The following is a 24,706-nucleotide window of genomic DNA, read 5'->3' as shown; positions in this document are numbered from 1 at the left end:
ACCAGATGACTAGCGCCAAATTTATAACACCAGATGACTAGCACCAAATTTATAACACCAGATGACTAGCACCAAATTTATAACACCAGATGACTAGCACCAAATTTATAACACCAGATGACTAGCACCAAATTTATAACACCAGATGACTAGCACCAAATTTATAACACCAGATGACTAGCACCAAATTTATAACACCAGATGACTAGCACCAAATTTATAACACCAGATGACTAGCACCAAATTTATAACACCAGATGACTAGCACCAAATTTATAGCACCAGATGACTAGCACCAAATTTATAACACCAGATGACTAGCACCAAATTTATAACACCAGATGACTAGCACCAAATTTATAACACCAGGTTACTAGCACGAAATTAATAACACCAGATTACTAGCACATAATTTATAAGACCAGATGACTAGCACCAAATTTATAACACCAGATGACTAGCACCAAATTTATAACACCAGATGATTAGCAACAAATTTATAGCACCAGATGACTAGCACCAAATTTATAACACCAGATGACTAGCACCAAATTTATAACACCAGGTGACTAGCACCCAATTTATAACACCAGATGACTAGCACCAGATTTATAACACCAGATGACTAGCACCAAATTTATGACACCAGATGACTAGCACCAAATTTATAAGACCAGATGACTTGCACCAAATTTATAAGACCAGATGACTAGCACCAAATTTATAAGACCAGATGACTAGCACCAAATTTATAACACCAGATGACTAGCACCAAATTTATAACACCAAATGACTAGCACCAAATTTATAACACCAGATGACTAGCACCAAATTTATAACACCAGATGACTAGCACCAAATTTATAACACCAAATTTATAACACCAGATGACTAGCACAAAATTTATAACACCAGATGACTAGCAATAAATTTATAACACCAGGTGACTAGCGCCAAATTTATAACACCAGATGACTATCACTAAATTTATAACACCAGATTACTAGCACCAAATTTATAACACCAGATGACTAGCGCCAAATTTATAACACCAGATGACTAGCACTAAATTTATAACACCAGGTGACTAGCACCAAATTTATAACACCAGATGACTAGCACCAAATTTATAACACCAGATGACTAGCACCAAATTTATAACACCAGATGACTAGCACCAAATTTATAACACTAGATGACTAGCACCAAATTTATAACACCAGATGACTAGCACTAAATTTATAACACCAGATGGCTAGCACCAAATTTATAACACCAGATGACTAGCACTAAATTTATAACACCAGATTACTAGCACCAAATTTATAACACCAGATGACTAGCACGAAATTTATAACACCAGATGACTAGCACCAAATTTATAACACCAGGTGACTAGCACCAAATTTATAACACCATATGACTAGCATCAGATTTATAACACCAGATGACTAGCACCAAATTTATAACACCAGATGACTAGCACCAAATTTTTAAGACCAGATGACTAGCACCAAATTTATAAGACCAGATGACTAGCACCAAATTTATAACACCAGATGACTAGCACCAAATTTATAACACCAGATGACTAGCACCAAATTTATAACACCAGATGACTAGCACCAAATTTAGAACACCAGATGACTAGCACCAAATTTATAACACCAAATTTTTAACACCAGATGACTAACACCAAATTTATAACACCAGATGACTAGTAATAAATTTATAACACCAGGTGACTATCACCAAATTTATAACACCAGATGACTAGCACTAAATTTATAACACCAGATTACTAGCACCAAATTTATAACACCAGATGACTAGCGCCAAATTTATAACACCAGATGACTAGCACTAAATTTATAACACCAGGTGACTAGCACCAAATTTATAACACCAGATGACTAGCACCAAATTTATAACACCAGATGACTAGCACCAAATTTATAACACCAGATGACTAGCACCAAATTTATAACACCAGATGACTAGCACCAAATTTATAAGACCAGATGACTAGCACCAAATTAATAACACCAGATGACTAGCACTAAATTTATAACACCAGGTGACTAGCACCAAATTTATAACACCAGATGACTAGCACTAAATTTATAACACCAGATTACTAGCACCAAATTTATAACACCAGATGACTAGCGCCAAATTTATAACACCAGATGATTAGCACCAAATTTATAACACCAGGTGACTAGCACCAAATTTATAACACCAAATGACTAGCACCAAATTTATAACACCAGATGACTAGCACCAAATTTATAACACCAGATTACTAGCACCAAATTTATAACACCAGATGACTAGCACCAAATTTAGACCACCAGATGACTAGCACCAAATTTATAACACCAGATGACTAGCACCAAATTTGTAACACCAGATGACTAGCACCAAATTTATAACACCAGATGACTAGCACTAAATTTATAACACCAGGTGACTAGCACCAAATTTATAACACCAGATTACCAGCACTAAATTTACACCAGATTACTAGCACCAAATTTATAACACCAGATGACTAGCGCCAAATTTATAACACCAGATGACTAGCACCAAATTTATAACACCAGGTGACTAGCACCAAATTTATAACACCAGGTGACTAGCACCAAATTTATAACACCAGATGACTAGCACCAAATTTATAACACCAGATGACTAGCACCAAATTTATAACACCAGATGACTAGCACCAAATTTATAACACCAGATGACTAGCACCAAATTTATAACACCAGATGACTAGCACCAAATTTATAACACCAGGTGACTAGCACCAAGTTTATAACACCAGATGACTAGCACCAAATTTATAACACCAGATGACTAGCACCAAATTTATAACACCAAATTACTAGCACCAAATTTATAACACCAGATGACTAGCACCAAATTTATAACACCAGATGACTAGCACCAAATTTATAACACCAGATGACTAGCACCAAATTTATAACACCAGATCACTAGCACCAAATTTGTAAGACCAGATGACTAGCACCAAATTTATAAGACCAGATGACTAGCACCAAATTTATAACACCAGATGACTAGCACCAAATTTATAACACCAGATGACTAGCACCAAATTTATAACACCAGATGACTAGCACCAAATTTATAACACCAGGTGACTAGCACCAAATTTATAACACCAGATGACTAGCACCAAATTTATAACACCAGATTACTAGCACCAAATTTATAACACCAGATGACTAGCACCAAATTTATAACACCAGATCACTAGCACCAAATTTATAACACCAGATGACTAGCACCAAATTTATAACACCAGATGACTAGCACCAAATTTATAACACCAGATGACTAGCACCAAATTTATAAGACCAGATGACTAGCACCAAATTAATAACACCAGATGACTAGCACTAAATTTATAACACCAGGTGACTAGCACCAAATTTATAACACCAGATGACTAGCACTAAATTTATAACACCAGATTACTAGCACCAAATTTATAACACCAGATGACTAGCGCCAAATTTATAACACCAGATGATTAGCACCAAATTTATAACACCAGGTGACTAGCACCAAATTTATAACACCAAATGACTAGCACCAAATTTATAACACCAGATGACTAGCACCAAATTTATAACACCAGATTACTAGCACCAAATTTATAACACCAGATGACTAGCACCAAATTTAGACCACCAGATGACTAGCACCAAATTTATAACACCAGATGACTAGCACCAAATTTGTAACACCAGATGACTAGCACCAAATTTATAACACCAGATGACTAGCACCAAATTTTTAAGACCAGATGACTAGCACCAAATTTATAAGACCAGATGACTAGCACCAAATTTATAACACCAGATGACTAGCACCAAATTTATAACACCAGATGACTAGCACCAAATTTATAACACCAGATGACTAGCACCAAATTTATAACACCAGATGACTAGCACCAAATTTATAACACCAGGTGACTATCACCAAATTTATAACACCAGATGACTAGCACTAAATTTATAACACCAGATTACTAGCACCAAATTTATAACACCAGATGACTAGCGCCAAATTTATAACACCAGATGACTAGCACTAAATTTATAACACCAGGTGACTAGCACCAAATTTATAACACCAGATGACTAGCACCAAATTTATAACACCAGATGACTAGCACCAAATTTATAACACCAGATGACTAGCACCAAATTTATAACACCAGATGACTAGCACCAAATTTATAAGACCAGATGACTAGCACCAAATTAATAACACCAGATGACTAGCACTAAATTTATAACACCAGGTGACTAGCACCAAATTTATAACACCAGATGACTAGCACTAAATTTATAACACCAGATTACTAGCACCAAATTTATAACACCAGATGACTAGCGCCAAATTTATAACACCAGATGATTAGCACCAAATTTATAACACCAGGTGACTAGCACCAAATTTATAACACCAAATGACTAGCACCAAATTTATAACACCAGATGACTAGCACCAAATTTATAACACCAGATTACTAGCACCAAATTTATAACACCAGATGACTAGCACCAAATTTAGACCACCAGATGACTAGCACCAAATTTATAACACCAGATGACTAGCACCAAATTTGTAACACCAGATGACTAGCACCAAATTTATAACACCAGATGACTAGCACCAAATTTAGAACACCAGGTGACTAGCACCAAATTTATAACACCAGATTACTAGCACTAAATTTACACCAGATTACTAGCACCAAATTTATAACACCAGATGACTAGCGCCAAATTTATAACACCAGATGACTAGCACCAAATTTATAACACCAGGTGACTAGCACCAAATTTATAACACCAGGTGACTAGCACCAAATTTATAACACCAGATGACTAGCACCAAATTTATAACACCAGATGACTAGCACCAAATTTATAACACCAGATGACTAGCACCAAATTTATAACACCAGATGACTAGCACCAAATTTATAACACCAGATGACTAGCACCAAATTTATAACACCAGGTGACTAGCACCAAGTTTATAACACCAGATGACTAGCACCAAATTTATAACACCAGATGACTAGCACCAAATTTATAACACCAAATTACTAGCACCAAATTTATAACACCAGATGACTAGCACCAAATTTATAACACCAGATGACTAGCACCAAATTTATAACACCAGATGACTAGCACCAAATTTATAACACCAGATCACTAGCACCAAATTTGTAAGACCAGATGACTAGCACAAAATTTATAAGACCAGATGACTAGCACCAAATTTATAACACCAGATGACTAGCACCAAATTTATAACACCAGATGACTAGCACCAAATTTATAACACCAGATGACTAGCACCAAATTTATAACACCAGGTGACTAGCACCAAATTTATAACACCAGATGACTAGCACCAAATTTATAACACCAGATTACTAGCACCAAATTTATAACACCAGATGACTAGCACCAAATTTATAACACCAGATGACTAGCACCAAATTTATAACACCAGATGACTAGCACCAAATTTATAACACCAGATGACTAGCACCAAATTTATAACACCAGATGACTAGCACCAAATTTATAAGACCAGATGACTAGCACCAAATTAATAACACCAGGTGACTAGCACCAAATTTATAACACCAGATGATTAGCACCAAATTTATAACACCAGATGACTAGCACCAAATTTATAACACCAGATGACTAGCACCAAATTTATAAGACCAGATGACTAGCACCAAATTTATAACACCAGATGACTAGCACCAAATTTATAACACCAGGTGATTATCACCAAATTTATAACACCAGATGACTAGCACTAAATTTATAACACCAGATTACTAGCACCAAATTTATAACACCAGATGACTAGCGCCAAATTTATAACACCAGATGACTAGCACTAAATTTATAACACCAGGTGACTAGCACCAAATTTATTACACCAGATGACTAGCACCAAATTTATAACACCAGATGACTAGCACCAAATTTATAACACCAGATGACTAGCACCAAATTTATAACACCAGATGACTAGCACCAAATTTATAAGACCAGATGACTAGCACCAAATTAATAACACCAGATGACTAGCACTAAATTTATAACACCAGGTGACTAGCACCAAATTTATAACACCAGATGACTAGCACTAAATTTATAACACCAGATTACTAGCACCAAATTTATAACACCAGATGACTAGCGCCAAATTTATAACACCAGATGATTAGCACCAAATTTATAACACCAGGTGACTAGCACCAAATTTATAACACCAAATGACTAACACCAAATTTATAACACCAGATGACTAGCACCAAATTTATAACACCAGATTACTAGCACCAAATTTATAACACCAGATGACTAGCGCCAAATTTATAACACCAGATGACTAGCACCAAATTTATAACACCAGGTGACTAGCACCAAATTTATAACACCAGGTGACTAGCACCAAATTTATAACACCAGATGACTAGCACCAAATTTATAACACCAGATGACTAGCACCAAATTTATAACACCAGATGACTAGCACCAAATTTATAACACCAGATGACTAGCACCAAATTTATAACACCAGATGACTAGCACCAAATTTATAACACCAGGTGACTAGCACCAAGTTTATAACACCAGATGACTAGCACCAAATTTATAACACCAGATGACTAGCACCAAATTTATAACACCAAATTACTAGCACCAAATTTATAACACCAGATGACTAGCACCAAATTTATAACACCAGATGACTAGCACCAAATTTATAACACCAGATGACTAGCACCAAATTTATAACACCAGATCACTAGCACCAAATTTGTAAGACCAGATGACTAGCACCAAATTTATAAGACCAGATGACTAGCACCAAATTTATAACACCAGATGACTAGCACCAAATTTATAACACCAGATGACTAGCACCAAATTTATAACACCAGATGACTAGCACCAAATTTATAACACCAGATGACTAGCACCAAATTTATAACACCAGATGACTAGCACCAAATTTATAAGACCAGATGACTAGCACCAAATTAATAACACCAGATGACTAGCACTAAATTTATAACACCAGGTGACTAGCACCAAATTTATAACACCAGATGACTAGCACTAAATTTATAACACCAGATTACTAGCACCAAATTTATAACACCAGATGACTAGCGCCAAATTTATAACACCAGATGATTAGCACCAAATTTATAACACCAGGTGACTAGCACCAAATTTATAACACCAAATGACTAGCACCAAATTTATAACACCAGATGACTAGCACCAAATTTATAACACCAGATTACTAGCACCAAATTTATAACACCAGATGACTAGCACCAAATTTAGACCACCAGATGACTAGCACCAAATTTATAACACCAGATGACTAGCACCAAATTTGTAACACCAGATGACTAGCACCAAATTTATAACACCAGATGACTAGCACCAAATTTTTAAGACCAGATGACTAGCACCAAATTTATAAGACCAGATGACTAGCACCAAATTTATAACACCAGATGACTAGCACCAAATTTATAACACCAGATGACTAGCACCAAATTTATAACACCAGATGACTAGCACCAAATTTATAACACCAGATGACTAGCACCAAATTTATAACACCAGGTGACTATCACCAAATTTATAACACCAGATGACTAGCACTAAATTTATAACACCAGATTACTAGCACCAAATTTATAACACCAGATGACTAGCGCCAAATTTATAACACCAGATGACTAGCACTAAATTTATAACACCAGGTGACTAGCACCAAATTTATAACACCAGATGACTAGCACCAAATTTATAACACCAGATGACTAGCACCAAATTTATAACACCAGATGACTAGCACCAAATTTATAACACCAGATGACTAGCACCAAATTTATAAGACCAGATGACTAGCACCAAATTAATAACACCAGATGACTAGCACTAAATTTATAACACCAGGTGACTAGCACCAAATTTATAACACCAGATGACTAGCACTAAATTTATAACACCAGATTACTAGCACCAAATTTATAACACCAGATGACTAGCGCCAAATTTATAACACCAGATGATTAGCACCAAATTTATAACACCAGGTGACTAGCACCAAATTTATAACACCAAATGACTAGCACCAAATTTATAACACCAGATGACTAGCACCAAATTTATAACACCAGATTACTAGCACCAAATTTATAACACCAGATGACTAGCACCAAATTTAGACCACCAGATGACTAGCACCAAATTTATAACACCAGATGACTAGCACCAAATTTGTAACACCAGATGACTAGCACCAAATTTATAACACCAGATGACTAGCACCAAATTTAGAACACCAGGTGACTAGCACCAAATTTATAACACCAGATTACTAGCACTAAATTTACACCAGATTACTAGCACCAAATTTATAACACCAGATGACTAGCGCCAAATTTATAACACCAGATGACTAGCACCAAATTTATAACACCAGGTGACTAGCACCAAATTTATAACACCAGGTGACTAGCACCAAATTTATAACACCAGATGACTAGCACCAAATTTATAACACCAGATGACTAGCACCAAATTTATAACACCAGATGACTAGCACCAAATTTATAACACCAGATGACTAGCACCAAATTTATAACACCAGATGACTAGCACCAAATTTATAACACCAGGTGACTAGCACCAAGTTTATAACACCAGATGACTAGCACCAAATTTATAACACCAGATGACTAGCACCAAATTTATAACACCAAATTACTAGCACCAAATTTATAACACCAGATGACTAGCACCAAATTTATAACACCAGATGACTAGCACCAAATTTATAACACCAGATGACTAGCACCAAATTTATAACACCAGATCACTAGCACCAAATTTGTAAGACCAGATGACTAGCACAAAATTTATAAGACCAGATGACTAGCACCAAATTTATAACACCAGATGACTAGCACCAAATTTATAACACCAGATGACTAGCACCAAATTTATAACACCAGATGACTAGCACCAAATTTATAACACCAGGTGACTAGCACCAAATTTATAACACCAGATGACTAGCACCAAATTTATAACACCAGATTACTAGCACCAAATTTATAACACCAGATGACTAGCACCAAATTTATAACACCAGATGACTAGCACCAAATTTATAACACCAGATGACTAGCACCAAATTTATAACACCAGATGACTAGCACCAAATTTATAACACCAGATGACTAGCACCAAATTTATAAGACCAGATGACTAGCACCAAATTAATAACACCAGGTGACTAGCACCAAATTTATAACACCAGATGATTAGCACCAAATTTATAACACCAGATGACTAGCACCAAATTTATAACACCAGATGACTAGCACCAAATTTATAAGACCAGATGACTAGCACCAAATTTATAACACCAGATGACTAGCACCAAATTTATAACACCAGGTGATTATCACCAAATTTATAACACCAGATGACTAGCACTAAATTTATAACACCAGATTACTAGCACCAAATTTATAACACCAGATGACTAGCGCCAAATTTATAACACCAGATGACTAGCACTAAATTTATAACACCAGGTGACTAGCACCAAATTTATTACACCAGATGACTAGCACCAAATTTATAACACCAGATGACTAGCACCAAATTTATAACACCAGATGACTAGCACCAAATTTATAACACCAGATGACTAGCACCAAATTTATAAGACCAGATGACTAGCACCAAATTAATAACACCAGATGACTAGCACTAAATTTATAACACCAGGTGACTAGCACCAAATTTATAACACCAGATGACTAGCACTAAATTTATAACACCAGATTACTAGCACCAAATTTATAACACCAGATGACTAGCGCCAAATTTATAACACCAGATGATTAGCACCAAATTTATAACACCAGGTGACTAGCACCAAATTTATAACACCAAATGACTAACACCAAATTTATAACACCAGATGACTAGCACCAAATTTATAACACCAGATTACTAGCACCAAATTTATAACACCAGATGACTAGCGCCAAATTTATAACACCAGATGACTAGCACCAAATTTATAACACCAGGTGACTAGCACCAAATTTATAACACCAGGTGACTAGCACCAAATTTATAACACCAGATGACTAGCACCAAATTTATAACACCAGATGACTAGCACCAAATTTATAACACCAGATGACTAGCACCAAATTTATAACACCAGATGACTAGCACCAAATTTATAACACCAGATGACTAGCACCAAATTTATAACACCAGGTGACTAGCACCAAGTTTATAACACCAGATGACTAGCACCAAATTTATAACACCAGATGACTAGCACCAAATTTATAACACCAAATTACTAGCACCAAATTTATAACACCAGATGACTAGCACCAAATTTATAACACCAGATGACTAGCACCAAATTTATAACACCAGATGACTAGCACCAAATTTATAACACCAGATCACTAGCACCAAATTTGTAAGACCAGATGACTAGCACCAAATTTATAAGACCAGATGACTAGCACCAAATTTATAACACCAGATGACTAGCACCAAATTTATAACACCAGATGACTAGCACCAAATTTATAACACCAGATGACTAGCACCAAATTTATAACACCAGGTGACTAGCACCAAATTTATAACACCAGATGACTAGCACCAAATTTATAACACCAGATTACTAGCACCAAATTTATAACACCAGATGACTAGCACCAAATTTATAACACCAGATCACTAGCACCAAATTTATAACACCAGATGACTAGCACCAAATTTATAACACCAGATGACTAGCACCAAATTTATAACACCAGATGACTAGCACCAAATTTATAAGACCAGATGACTAGCACCAAATTAATAACACCAGATGACTAGCACTAAATTTATAACACCAGGTGACTAGCACCAAATTTATAACACCAGATGACTAGCACTAAATTTATAACACCAGATTACTAGCACCAAATTTATAACACCAGATGACTAGCGCCAAATTTATAACACCAGATGATAAGCACCAAATTTATAACACCAGGTGACTAGCACCAAATTTATAACACCAAATGACTAGCACCAAATTTATAACACCAGATGACTAGCACCAAATTTATAACACCAGATTACTAGCACCAAATTTATAACACCAGATGACTAGCACCAAATTTAGACCACCAGATGACTAGCACCAAATTTATAACACCAGATGACTAGCACCAAATTTGTAACACCAGATGACTAGCACCAAATTTATAACACCAGATGACTAGCACTAAATTTATAACACCAGGTGACTAGCACCAAATTTATAACACCAGATTACTAGCACTAAATTTACACCAGATTACTAGCACCAAATTTATAACACCAGATGACTAGCGCCAAATTTATAACACCAGATGACTCGCACCAAATTTATAACACCAGGTGACTAGCACCAAATTTATAACACCAGGTGACTAGCACCAAATTTATAACACCAGATGACTAGCACCAAATTTATAACACCAGATGACTAGCACCAAATTTATAACACCAGATGACTAGCACCAAATTTATAACACCAGATGACTAGCACCAAATTTATAACACCAGATGACTAGCACCAAATTTATAACACCAGGTGACTAGCACCAAGTTTATAACACCAGATGACTAGCACCAAATTTATAACACCAGATGACTAGCACCAAATTTATAACACCAAATTACTAGCACCAAATTTATAACACCAGATGACTAGCACCAAATTTATAACACCAGATGACTAGCACCAAATTTATAACACCAGATGACTAGCACCAAATTTATAACACCAGATCACTAGCACCAAATTTGTAAGACCAGATGACTAGCACCAAATTTATAAGACCAGATGACTAGCACCAAATTTATAACACCAGATGACTAGCACCAAATTTATAACACCAGATGACTAGCACCAAATTTATAACACCAGATGACTAGCACCAAATTTATAACACCAGGTGACTAGCACCAAATTTATAACACCAGATGACTAGCACCAAATTTATAACACCAGATTACTAGCACCAAATTTATAACACCAGATGACTAGCACCAAATTTATAACACCAGATCACTAGCACCAAATTTATAACACCAGATGACTAGCACCAAATTTATAACACCAGATGACTAGCACCAAATTTATAACACCAGATGACTAGCACCAAATTTATAACACCAGATGACTAGCACCAAATTTATAACACCAGATGACTAGCACCAAATTTATAACACCAGATGATTAGCACCAAATTTATAACACCAGATGACTAGCACCAAATTTATAACACCAGATGACTAGCACCAAATTTATAACACCTGATGACTAGCACCAAATTTATAACACCAGATGACTAGCACCAAATTTATAACACCAGATGACTAGCACAAAATTTATTAGACCAGATGACTAGCACCAAATTTATAAGACCAGATGACTAGCACCAAATTTATAACACCAGATGACTAGCGCCAAATTTAAAACACCAGATGACTAGCACCAAATTTATAACACCAGATGACTAGCACCAAATTTATAACACCAGATGACTAGCACCAAATTTATAACACCAAATTTATAACACCAGATGACTAGCACCAAATTTATAACACCAGATGACTAGCAATAAATGTATAACACCAGGTGACTCGCACCAAATTTATAACACCAGATGACTAGCACTAAATTTATAACACCAGATTACTAGCACCAAATTTATAACACCAGATGACTAGCGCCAAATTTATAACACCAGATGACTAGCACTAAATTTATAACACCAGGTGACTAGCACCAAATTTATAACACCAGATGACTAGCACCAAATTTATAACACCAGATGACTAGCACCAAATTTATAACACCAGATGACTAGCACCAAATTTATAACACCAGATGACTAGCACCAAATTTATAACACCAGATGACTAGCACTAAATTTATAACACCAGGTGACTAGCACCAAATTTATAACACCAGATGACTAGCACTAAATTTATAACACCAGATTACTAGCACCAAATTTATAACACCAGATGACTAGCACCAAATTTATAACACCAGATGACTAGCACCAAATTTATAACACCAGATGACTAGCACCAAATTTATAGCACCAGATGACTAGCACCAAATTTATAACACCAGATGACTAGCACCAAATTTATAACATCAGATGACTAGCACCAAATTTATAACACCTGGTTACTAGCACCAAATTTATAACACCAGATGACTAGCACCAAATTTATAACACCAGATGACTAGCACCAAATTTATAACACCAGATGACTAGCACCAAATTTATAAGACCAGATGACTAGCACCAAATTTATAACACCAGATGACTAGCAACAAATTTATAGCACCAGATGACTAGCACCAAATTTATAACACCAGATGACTAGCACCAAATTTATAACACCAGGTGACTAGCACCAAATTTATAACACCAGATGACTAGCACCAGATTTATAACACCAGATTACTAGCACCAGATTTATAACACCAGATGACTAGCACCAAATTTATAAGACCAGATGACTAGCACCAAATTTATAACACCAGATGACTAGCACCAAATTTATAACACCAGATGACTAGCACCAAATTTATAACACCAGATGACTAGCACCAAATTTATAACACCAGATGACTAGCACCAAATTTATAACACCAGATGACTAGCACCAAATTTATAAAACTAAATTTATAACACCAGATGACTAGCACCAAATTTATAACACCAGATGACTAGCAATAAATTTATAACACCAGGTGACTAGCACCAAATTTATAACACCAGATGACTAGCACTAAATTTATAACACCAGATTACTAGCACCAAATTTATAACACCAGAAGACTAGCGCCAAATTTATAACACCAGATGACTAGCACTAAATTTATAACTCCAGGTGACTAGCACCAAATTTATAACACCAGATGACTAGCACCAAATTTATAACACCAGATGACTAGCACCAAATTTATAACACCAGATGACTAGCACCAAATTTATAACACCAGATGACTAGCACCAAATTTATAACACCAGATGACTAGCACCAAATTTATAACACCAGATGACTAGCACCAAATTTATAACACCAGATGACTAGCACCAAATTTATAACACCAGATGACTAGCACCAAATTTATAACACCAGATGACTAGCACCAAATTTATAAGACCAGATGACTAGCACCAAATTTATAACACCAGATGACTAGCACTAAATTTATAACACCAGGTTACTAGCACCAAATTTATAACACCAGATGACTAGCACTAAATTTATAATACCAGATTACTAGCACCAAATTTATAACACCAGATGACTAGCGCCAAATGTATAACACCAGATGACTAGCACCAAATTTATAACACCAGGTGACTAGCACCAAATTTATAACACCAGATGACTAGCACCAAATTTATAACACCAGATGACTAGCGCAAAATTTATAACACCAGATGACTAGCACCAAATTTATAACACCAAATTTATAACACCAGATGACTAGCACCAAATTTATAACACCAGATGACTAGCAATAAATTTATAACACCAGGTGACTAGCACCAAATTTATAACACCAGGTAACTAGCACTAAATTTATAAGACCAGATTACTAGCACCAAATTTATAACACCAGATGACTAGCGCCAAATTTATAACACCAGATGACTAGCACTAAATTTATAACACCAGGTGACTAGCACCAAATTTATAACACCAGATGACTAGCACCAAATTTATAACACCAGATGACTAGCACTAAATTTATAACACCAGGTGACTAGCACCAAATTTATAACACCAGATGACTAGCACTAAATTTATAACACCAGGTGACTAGCACCAAATTTATAACACCAGATGACTAGCACCAAATTTATAACACCAGATTACTAGCACCAAATTTATAACACCAGATGACTAGCACCAAATTTATAACACCAGATTACTAGCACCAAATTTATAACACCAGATGACTAGCACCAAATTTATAACACCAGATGACTAGCACCAAATTTATAACACCAGATGACTAGCACCAAATTTATAACACCAGATGACTAGCACCAAATTTATAACACCAGATGACTAGCACCAAATTTATAACACCAGATGACTAGCACCAAATTTATAACACCAGATGACTAGCACCAAATTTATAACACCAGATGACTAGCACCAAATTTATAAGACCAGATGACTAGCACCAAATTTATAACACCAGATGACTAGCACTAAATTTATAACACCAGGTGACTAGCACCAAATTTATAACACCAGATTACTAGCACCAAATTTATAACACCAGATGACTAGCGCCAAATGTATGACACCAGATGACTAGCACCAAATTTATAACACCAGGTGACTAGCACCAAATTTATAACACCAGATGACTAGCACCAAATTTATAACACCAGATGACTAGCACCAAATTTATAACACCAGATGACTAGCACCAAATTTATAACACCAGATGACTAGCACCAAATTTATAAGACCAGATGACTAGCACCAAATTTATAACACCAGATGACTAGCACTAAATTTATAACACCAGGTTACTAGCACCAAATTTATAACACCAGATGACTAGCACTAAATTTATAATACCAGATTACTAGCACCAAATTTATAACACCAGATGACTAGCGCCAAATGTATAACACCAGATTACTAGCACCAAATTTATAACACCAGGTGACTAGCACCAAATTTATAACACCAGATGACTAGCACCAAATTTATAACACCAGATGACTAGCGCAAAATTTATAACACCAGATGACTAGCACCAAATTTATAACACCAGATGACTAGCACCAAATTTATAACACCAGATGACTAGCACCAAATTTATAACACCAGATGACTAGCACCAAATTTATAACACCAAATTTATAACACCAGATGACTAGCACCAAATTTATAACACCAGATGACTAGCAATAAATTTATAACACCAGGTGACTAGCACCAAATTTATAACACCAGGTGACTAGCACTAAATTTATAAGACCAGATTACTAGCACCAAATTTATAACACCAGATTACTAGCGCCAAATTTATAACACCAGATGACTAGCACTAAATTTATAACACCAGGTGACTAGATCATAATTTATAACACCAGATGACTAGCACCAAATTTATAACACCAGATGACTAGCACTAAATTTCTAACACCAGGTGACTAGCACCAAATTTATAACACCAGATGACTAGCACTAAATTTATAACACCAGGTGACTAGCACCAAATTTATAACACCAGATGACTAGCACCAAATTTATAACACCAGATTACTAGCACAAGATTTATAACACCAGATGACTAGCACCAAATTTATAACACCAGATGACTAGCACCAAATTTATAACACCAGATGACTAGCACCAAATTTATAACACCAGATGACTAGCACCAAATTTATAACACCAGATGACTAGCACCAAATTTATAACACCAGATGACTAGCACCAAATTTATAACACCAGATGACTAGCACCAAATTTATAACACCAGATGACTAGCACCAAATTTATAACACCAGATGACTAGCACCAAATTTATAACACCAGATGACTAGCACCAAATTTAAAGGACCAGATGACTAGCACCAAATTTATAACACCAGATGACTAGCACTAAATTTATAACACCAGGTGACTAGCACCAAATTTATAACACCAGATGACTAGCACTAAATTTATAATACCAGATTACTAGCACCAAATTTATAACACCAGATGACTAGCGCCAAATGTATGACACCCGATGACTAGCACCAAATTTATAACACCAGGTGACTAGCACCAAATTTATAACACCAGATGACTAGCACCAAATTTATAACACCAGATGACTAGCGCCAAATTTATAACACCAGATGACTAGCGCCAAATTTATAACACCAGATGAGTAGCACCAAATTTATAACACCAGATGACTAGCACCAAATTTATAACACCAGATGACTAGCACCAAATTTATAACACCAGATGACTAGCACCAAATTTATAACACCAGATGACTAGCACCAAATTTATAACACCAGATGACTAGCACCAAATTTATAACACCAGATGACTAGCACCAAATTTATAACACCAGGTGACTAGCACGAAATTTATAACACCAGATGACTAGCACATAACTTATAAGACCAGATGACTAGCACCAAATTTATAACACCAGATGACTAGCACCAAATTTATAAGACCAGATGACTAGCACCAAATTTATAACACCAGATGATTAGCAACAAATTTATAGCACCAGATGACTAGCACCAAATTTATAACACCAGATGACTAGCACCAAATTTATAACACCAGGTTACTAGCACCCAATTTATAACACCAGATGACTAGCACCAGATTTATAAGACCAGATGACTTGCACCAAATTTATAAGACCAGATGACTAGCACCAAATTTATAACACCAGATGACTAGCACCAAATTTATAACACCAGATGACTAGCACCAAATTTATAACACCAAATGACTAGCACCAAATTTATAACACCAGATGTTTAGCACCAAATTTATAACACCAGATGACTAGCACCAAATTTATAACACCAGATGACTAGCACCAAATTTATAACACCAAATTTATAACACCAGATGACTAGCACAAAATTTATAACACCAGATGACTAGCAATAAATTTATAACACCAGGTGACTAGCGCCAAATTTATAACACCAGATGACTAGCACTAAATTTATAACACCAGATTACTAGCACCAAATTTATAACACCAGATGACTAGCGCCAAATTTATAACACCAGATGACTAGCACTAAATTTATAACACCAGGTGACTAGCACCAAATTTATAACACCAGATGACTAGCACCAAATTTATAACACCAGATGACTAGCACCAAATTTATAACACCAGATCACTAGCACCAAATTTATAACACCAGATGACTAGCACCAAATTTATAACACCAGATGACTAGCATCAAATTTATAACACCAGATGACTAGCAGCAAATTTATAACACCAGATGACTAGCACCAAATTTATAACACCAGATGACTAGCACCAAATTTATAACACCAGATGATTAGCACCAAATTTATAACACCAGATGACTAGCACCAAATTTATAACACCAGATGACTAGCACCAAATTTATAACACCAGATCACTAGCACCAAATTTATAACACCAGATGACTAGCACCAAATTTATAACACCAGATGACTAGCACAAAATTTATAAGACCAGATGAATAGCACCAAATTTATAAGACCAGATGACTAGCACCAAATTTATAACACCAGATGACTAGCGCCAAATTTATAACACCAGATGACTAGCACCAAATTTATAACACCAGATGACTAGCACAAAATTTATAACACCAGATGACTAGCACCAAATTTATAACACCAAATTTATAACACCAGATGACTAGCACCAAATTTATAACACCAGATGACTAGCAATAAATTTATAACACCAGGTGACTAGCACCAAATTTATAACACCAGATGACTAGCACTAAATTTATAACACCAGATTACTAGCACCAAATTTATAACACCAGATGACTAGCGCCAAATTTATAACACCAGATGACTAGCACTAAATTTATAACACCAGGTGACTAGCACCAAATTTATAACACCAGATGACTAGCACCAAATTTATAACACCAGATGACTAGCACCAAATTTATAACACCAGATGACTAGCACCAAATTTATAACACCAGATGACTAGCACCAAATTTATAACACCAGATGACTAGCACTAAATTTATAACACCAGGTGACTAGCACCAAATTTATAACACCAGATGACTAGCACTAAATTTATAACACCAGATTACTAGCACCAAATTTATAACACCAGATGACTAGCACCAAATTTATAACACCAGATGACTAGCACCAAATTTATAACACCAGATGACTAGCACCAAATTTATAGAACCAGATGACTAGCACCAAATTTATAACACCAGATGACTAGCACCAAATTTATAACACCAGATGACTAGCACCAAATTTATAACACCAGATGACTAGCACCAAATTTATAACACCAGATGACTAGCACCAAATTTACAAGACCAGATGACTAGCACTAAATTTATAACACCAGATTACTAGCAACAAATTTATAGCACCAGATGACTAGCACCAAATTTATAACACCAGATGACTAGCACCAAATTTATAACACCAGGTGACTAGCACCAAATTTATAACACCAGATGACTAGCACCAAATTTATAACACCAGATCACTAGCACCAAATTTGTAAGACCAGATGACTAGCACCAAATTTATAAGACCAGATGACTAGCACCAAATTTATAACACCAGATGACTAGCACCAAATTTATAACACCAGATGACTAGCACCAAATTTATAACACCAGATGACTAGCACCAAATTTATAACACCAGGTGACTAGCACCAAATTTATAACACCAGATGACTAGCACCAAATTTATAACACCAGATTACTAGCACCAAATTTATAACACCAGATGACTAGCACCAAATTTATAACACCAGATCACTAGCACCAAATTTATAACACCAGATGACTAGCACCAAATTTATAAGACCAGATGACTAGCACCAAATTTATAACACCAGATGACTAGCACCAAATTTATAAGACCAGATGACTAGCACCAAATTAATAACACCAGATGACTAGCACTAAATTTATAACACCAGGTGACTAGCACCAAATTTATAACACCAGATGACTAGCACTAAATTTATAACACCAGATTACTAGCACCAAATTTATAACACCAGATGACTAGCGCCAAATTTATAACACCAGATGATTAGCACCAAATTTATAACACCAGGTGACTAGCACCAAATTTATAACACCAAATGACTAGCACCAAATTTATAACACCAGATGACTAGCACCAAATTTATAACACCAGATTACTAGCACCAAATTTATAACACCAGATGACTAGCACCAAATTTAGACCACCAGATGACTAGCACCAAATTTATAACACCAGATGACTAGCACCAAATTTGTAACACCAGATGACTAGCACCAAATTTATAACACCAGATGACTAGCACTAAATTTATAACACCAGGTGACTAGCACCAAATTTATAACACCAGATTACTAGCACTAAATTTACACCAGATTACTAGCACCAAATTTATAACACCAGATGACTAGCGCCAAATTTATAACACCAGATGACTAGCACCAAATTTATAACACCAGGTGACTAGCACCAAATTTATAACACCAGGTGACTAGCACCAAATTTATAACACCAGATGACTAGCACCAAATTTATAACACCAGATGACTAGCACCAAATTTATAACACCAGATGACTAGCACCAAATTTATAACACCAGATGACTAGCACCAAATTTATAACACCAGATGACTAGCACCAAATTTATAACACCAGGTGACTAGCACCAAGTTTATAACACCAGATGACTAGCACCAAATTTATAACACCAGATGACTAGCACCAAATTTATAACACCAAATTACTAGCACCAAATTTATAACACCAGATGACTAGCACCAAATTTATAACACCAGATGACTAGCACCAAATTTATAACACCAGATGACTAGCACCAAATTTATAACACCAGATCACTAGCACCAAATTTGTAAGACCAGATGACTAGCACCAAATTTATAACACCAGATGACTAGCACATAACTTATAAGACCAGATGACTAGCACCAAATTTATAACACCAGATGACTAGCACCAAATTTATAAGACCAGATGACTAGCACCAAATTTATAACACCAGATGACTAGCAATAAATTTATAACACCAGGTGACTAGCACCAAATTTATAACACCAGATGACTAGCACCAAATTTATAACACCAGGTTACTAGCACCCAATTTATAACACCAGATGACTAGCACCAGATTTATAAGACCAGATGACTTGCACCAAATTTATAAGACCAGATGACTAGCACCAAATTTATAACACCAGATGACTAGCACCAAATTTATAACACCAGATGACTAGCACCAAATTTATAACACCAAATGACTAGCACCAAATTTATAACACCAGATGACTAGCACCAAATTTATAACACCAGATGACTAGCACCAAATTTATAACACCAGATGACTAGCACCAAATTTATAACACCAAATTTATAACACCAGATGACTAGCACCAAATTTATAACACCAGATGACTAGCAATAAATTTATAACACCAGGTGACTAGCGCCAAATTTATAACACCAGATGACTAGCACTAAATTTATAACACCAGATTACTAGCACCAAATTTATAACACCAGATGACTAGCGCCAAATTTATAACACCAGATGACTAGCACAAAATTTATAACACCAGGTGACTAGCACCAAATTTATAACACCAGATGACTAGCACCAAATTTATAACACCAGATGACTAGCACCAAATTTATAACACCAGATCACTAGCACCAAATTTATAACACCAGATGACTAGCACCAAATTTATAACACCAGATGACTAGCATCAAATTTATAACACCAGATGACTAGCAGCAAATTTATAACACCAGATGACTAGCACCAAATTTATAACACCAGATGACTAGCACCAAATTTATAACACCAGATGATTAGCACCAAATTTATAACACCAGATGACTAGCACCAAATTTATAACACCAGATGACTAGCACCAAATTTATAACACCAGATCACTAGCACCAAATTTATAACACCAGATGACTAGCACCAAATTTATAACACCAGATGACTAGCACAAAATTTATAAGACCAGATGAATAGCACCAAATTTATAAGACCAGATGACTAGCACCAAATTTATAACACCAGATGACTAGCGCCAAATTTATAACACCAGATGACTAGCACCAAATTTATAACACCAGATGACTAGCACAAAATTTATAACACCAGATGACTAGCACCAAATTTATAACACCAAATTTATAACACCAGATGACTAGCACCAAATTTATAACACCAGATGACTAGCAATAAATTTATAACACCAGGTGACTAGCACCAAATTTATAACACCAGATGACTAGCACTAAATTTATAACACCAGATTACTAGCACCAAATTTATAACACCAGATGACTAGCGCCAAATTTATAACACCAGATGACTAGCACTAAATTTATAACACCAGGTGACTAGCACCAAATTTATAACACCAGATGACTAGCACCAAATTTATAACACCAGATGACTAGCACCAAATTTATAACACCAGATGACTAGCACCAAATTTATAACACCAGATGACTAGCACCAAATTTATAACACCAGATGACTAGCACTAAATTTATAACACGAGGTGACTAGCACCAAATTTATAACACCAGATGACTAGCACTAAATTTATAACACCAGATTACTAGCACCAAATTTATAACACTAGATGACTAGCACCAAATTTATAACACCAGATGACTAGCACCAAATTTTATAACACCAGATGACTAGCACCAAATTTATAGAACCAGATGACTAGCACCAAATTTATAACACCAGATGACTAGCACCAAATTTATAACACCAGATGACTAGCACCAAATTTATAACACCAGATGACTAGCACCAAATTTATAACACCAGATGACTAGCACCAAATTTACAAGACCAGATGACTAGCACCAAATTTATAACACCAGATTACTAGCAACAAATTTATAGCACCAGATGACTAGCACCAAATTTATAACACCAGATGACTAGCACCAAATTTATAACACCAGGTGACTAGCACCAAATTTATAACACCAGATGACTAGCACCAAATTTATAACACCAGATCACTAGCACCAAATTTGTAAGACCAGATGACTAGCACCAAATTTATAAGACCAGATGACTAGCACCAAATTTATAACACCAGATGACTAGCACCAAATTTATAACACCAGATGACTAGCACCAAATTTATAACACCAGATGACTAGCACCAAATTTATAACACCAGGTGACTAGCACCAAATTTATAACACCAGATGACTAGCACCAAATTTATAACACCAGATTACTAGCACCAAATTTATAACACCAGATGACTAGCACCAAATTTATAACACCAGATCACTAGCACCAAATTTATAACACCAGATGACTAGCACCAAATTTATAACACCAGATGACTAGCACCAAATTTATAACACCAGATGACTAGCACCAAATTTATAAGACCAGATGACTAGCACCAAATTAATAACACCAGATGACTAGCACTAAATTTATAACACCAGGTGACTAGCACCAAATTTATAACACCAGATGACTAGCACTAAATTTATAACACCAGATTACTAGCACCAAATTTATAACACCAGATGACTAGCGCCAAATTTATAACACCAGATGATTAGCACCAAATTTATAACACCAGGTGACTAGCACCAAATTTATAACACCAAATGACTAGCACCAAATTTATAACACCAGATGACTAGCACCAAATTTATAACACCAGATTACTAGCACCAAATTTATAACACCAGATGACTAGCACCAAATTTAGACCACCAGATGACTAGCACCAAATTTATAACACCAGATGACTAGCACCAAATTTGTAACACCAGATGACTAGCACCAAATTTATAACACCAGATGACTAGCACTAAATTTATAACACCAGGTGACTAGCACCAAATTTATAACACCAGATTACTAGCACTAAATTTACACCAGATTACTAGCACCAAATTTATAACACCAGATGACTAGCGCCAAATTTATAACACCAGATGACTAGCACCAAATTTATAACACCAGGTGACTAGCACCAAATTTATAACACCAGGTGACTAGCACCAAATTTATAACACCAGATGACTAGCACCAAATTTATAACACCAGATGACTAGCACCAAATTTATAACACCAGATGACTAGCACCAAATTTATAACACCAGATGACTAGCACCAAATTTATAACACCAGATGACTAGCACCAAATTTATAACACCAGGTGACTAGCACCAAGTTTATAACACCAGATGACTAGCACCAAATTTATAACACCAGATGACTAGCACCAAATTTATAACACCAAATTACTAGCACCAAATTTATAACACCAGATGACTAGCACCAAATTTATAACACCAGATGACTAGCACCAAATTTATAACACCAGATGACTAGCACCAAATTTATAACACCAGATCACTAGCACCAAATTTGTAAGACCAGATGACTAGCACCAAATTTATAACACCAGATGACTAGCACATAACTTATAAGACCAGATGACTAGCACCAAATTTATAACACCAGATGACTAGCACCAAATTTATAAGACCAGATGACTAGCACCAAATTTATAACACCAGATGATTAGCCACAAATTTATAGCACCAGATGACTAGCACCAAATTTATAACACCAGATGACTAGCACCAAATTTATAACACCAGGTTACTAGCACCCAATTTATAACACCAGATGACTAGCACCAGATTTATAA

General features: G+C 35.5%; 1 protein-coding gene across 1 annotated transcript in view; it reads right to left on the bottom strand.

Moving 5' to 3' along the window:
- The window catches only part of LOC145277836 (tryptase-like), a 458,673-nt gene that overhangs the window by 374,567 nt on the left and 59,400 nt on the right, over positions 1 to 24,706 (bottom strand). The window lies entirely within an intron of this gene.

This window comes from Euprymna scolopes, chromosome 6 (assembly GCF_053919585.1).
Source record: "Euprymna scolopes isolate OS-2025 chromosome 6, ASM5391958v1, whole genome shotgun sequence".
Lineage (NCBI taxonomy): Eukaryota > Metazoa > Mollusca > Cephalopoda > Sepiida > Sepiolidae > Euprymna > Euprymna scolopes.
The sequence above is the reverse complement of the archived record's forward strand: the minus strand, read 5'-3'. Positions and strand labels throughout refer to the sequence as shown.